The sequence below is a fragment of the Rhea americana genome, unplaced genomic scaffold (assembly GCF_003343005.1).
Source record: "Rhea americana isolate MKP2758 unplaced genomic scaffold, rheAme1 scaffold_295, whole genome shotgun sequence".
NCBI lineage: Eukaryota > Metazoa > Chordata > Aves > Rheiformes > Rheidae > Rhea > Rhea americana.
In genome coordinates this window covers 550,992-554,408 of record NW_028186418.1, presented here as the reverse complement: position 1 = coordinate 554,408, position 3,417 = coordinate 550,992, and positions in this window count along the sequence as shown.

Genomic DNA, 3,417 nt, shown 5'->3' with positions numbered 1-3,417 from the left:
CTTCGTACCCGCCGCGGGGAAGTCGTCCCCCTCTCCGCTCCGGCAGATTCACGGAGAAACGCCCTGCTGCCGCTCRCCAAAATCCAGTTCCCCTTGCGAAGCACGCCGAGCTCCGCACGCGGTGCCGCAGCTCCTGGAGCTCCTTCGCCCGGCGGGAGCTGCGGACCCCGGGGACACGCTTTCGACCGCAGAAGTGGCCTTGAGGAGCGACGTTAAGGGCCACGACCGCTGACGGCGATACGCCAATGCCGCTCCCTTCCCCACCAGTTCGTATTGCTTCACGGGAGCGACTTGAAAATTCAGATTTTTTTTTTCTTTTGGTCTCATTAATCCCTTTACAGGAGCTGTACRTTTGGAGACAGCACTGAAAATAGGTTAAAGCTTGCAATAAGCGCAATGAGTTAAATCAGAATCCGGCAACTGCGCTGACAGCCAGTTTCCGAGACTCTGGGCTTTCAGGCCAAGGCGCGGGGCCGACGGGAACTGCGATACCAGGTCAGGTGAAACGAATGCGTTGGCTCTGCCTGGCCTGCGAAGAAGGGGCGAGCGCAGGCTTGCTGGTGGGACGTATTGCCAGCGCGAAATCGCTGGCTGAAGCAAAGGAGGGCTGACATTATTTCTCCAAATTATAAATTCTACTTCCCAATCTATCTGAATGGATTAACCTCAAAACATGAGATCCGGAATTTAAAGATTCAGAATTCAGAAGCTATTATGAGTCAAGAGGAGGAATTAGCATGCGAGTTATAAATACGCTCTAACCAAGCGGCAGGAGCCGGCTTGCTCTGCCTTCCCTCGCCGGGGATGGCGGCGTCGGGCTCGCGACACCCGGGGACGCGACTCCCCGGGCCGGTTCCCGCGCCCCGGCCGGACGCCGAGCGGCGCCGCTCGCCGCCCCCTCGCCTTCGCCGGCCGCGGGAAGCGGCTTCGCTCCGCCGCGGCGCCCGGCCGAGACGCCCCGGGAGCGGAGCCCGCGGCCGGCGGAAATCCAGCGGGGARCGACGGCGCTGAATTGCAGTGCCAGCGATTCGGGTGTTCTGCCAAACGCTAGGCGATTTAATAGGTAGCAGGAGGCCTTCTGCGGAGGGAGAATTTCTTCTGAGCGCCGACTTAAAAGCTCGAGTTTGGCACGAAACCGAGAAAGCCGGGGAAGAGGTAAAAGCCGGTTTTACCTGGAAATCCGCTACGCGATCCGGATCCCGCCCCGCAGTGAGCGCCCGCCGCGTCCCCCCCCCCCGTCCCCGTCCCCGGCGCGCGGGGGGCGGCCGGGCACCGCAGCAGGCGCCGGACGGCGCGAACCGCCCCGGCGCCCGGAAAAGGGGCAAAAAAGCAAAATAAAGGAACGAGCAGCCGGCGGCGCGGAGCGCGAGGCTGGGACCCTGCCCGGTTCCAGGGAGGGCCGCGAAAGCGGCGACCGAGGCGGCGTTGGCACCTCTCGAAACGAGTCCGTTGCGGGCGGGAGAGGCAGTTGCACATGACAAACCGTTTTGTGTTTAATTAGAGGGTTGTGCGTGGCCCGCTTCCAGGCGGAGGAGGGGAGCAGATTGCTCTCCAGCGTCTCAATTACGGGACAGCGCCTTAACGACGCAGCAGGCAAACGCTGCCGACCGACCGCCGTGGAGGGGGGAAAAAACAGGGGTGGGTGGGGGGATTATTTGTGCAGCAGGGTCCTAGGGAATAGGAGCTTTTCATAAACCTTTAGCAGGAAGGAAAAAAAAAAAAGGAAAGAAAGAAAGAAAGTTAGGCTTTCCTGCAATGCATATTACTCCTTAAAGCTTATTTCTGCAAAAAAGAGCAGCTTCTGCTTCACGCCTGCCTGAAAAACGCTTCTATAAGGGGAAAACCATGACTGAGATCCCAGATTGTCCAGCCTTGGCTAAAAGCTTTTCTTTCTGCCGACCAGGTGAAATAATACGCGGTTCGTGAACAGAAAAGGACCTTGGTATTCGCACCAAAGCTTGGAAAGTAAGCAACCATGGAAAGGAAATTCGAGCTAATACGAGTTAAATATAGGTTATGTTAGCTGCATTTTATAAGCACTATGAATGTTATTGGAGAAAGCTGTCATTTTTAATGACAGCACCAGCTCCAATTACCAGATAGCTGATACACTTGGGATTTGGAAGTTTTTTTTAAAATCACTTGAAATCTAAAAAAACCTTCATTATCAGCTTCTGAGCTGGATGTAAATAACTTCACCTGGCGTTAAGAAGTTTAACATTTCGCAGGGGCGCGCGAGCAACTCAAAACCCTTTAGCAACGTAGCTTCAGTTTCCTGGCAAACGACACAACAGCTCAAACGGCGAAGAACAGGAGAGGACCGGCGGACGGCGAAGAYGAGCGAGGCCGAAGGAGACGCCGGGGGCGAGGCACCGCCGGGGGCAGCCCGGGACGCTGCTCCTTCCRCAAAGGCGCTTCCAAAAAGTCGGAAATTGCTTGGGAAAAACCTCCCCGGCGCGGGGAACGGGGCGGCCCGCGCTCACGCCCCGGCCACGGGGCAACGCCGGCTCCCYGCGGCGAAGCAAAAGCCTCACGCTCAGCGAGAGGAACAGCAGCTTTCTAGCTTGCGGCGAGTGGAAAGTGGGATTGAATCATTGCTTGAAGAAGAACGTGTTGCAATTTCTATAAATAAAGCCCTGCGAGGCACGTAGCCAAAGCGGCGCAAGTCAATATAGCTTTTCTATATGCGCTGTCAAACTTTACTTTTAGACAGTATATTAATTACATAGTCAATAATTGTGGGTTTCATTAGTGTATTAAATACCTCGATCAATAATATTTATGCTTCTCAGAGACAGTCCTCACCAAAAAAAAAGGGAGGAGTGTTTTTTGAGCCTGCAGTTCAAAAAGTCAGCGCAGCACACCAGCAAGGCTTTAATGGAAAACATAAAACACCAGAAACAGACAAAAATTGGATTATTACTCTTATTTTTCAGCCTTTTGTACAATAAGCCACAAGGGAATTCCAAGAGCTAAACTGATGGCAAAAAAATTAGATTTCTTCCTCTTAATTGCRCAGCAGCGATGTCACGCTGGACGTGACAAATGTTCACATCCTCCGTTTCTAAACCTGATGGATCCGAGCAGCAGTACAAGAGCCACGACCGCGGTTTGCCCAGCAAACTTTCTGACGACAAACTCTCCGAGCAAAGGAACCTATTTCTGGTGTTTCCCCACCGGGAAGCCGAGCAGCGGATGGTTTTTAAGGTGCCTTTACCATAACCAGGACCATCCCAGCAAAACGTAGCCCTGGGGGAAACTGCCGACCTCGTGCCGCTACAGACCTCACCAAATTCATCCAGGTCCAAACGCTGAATAGATCAAGCATGAAAAAAGGAGATCAGGAGGATTTTTTTTTTTTAAGTCCTAATGAAATACTGCCCATATCTCCTTTAAAAGGACAAGAGGTTTGGGGCA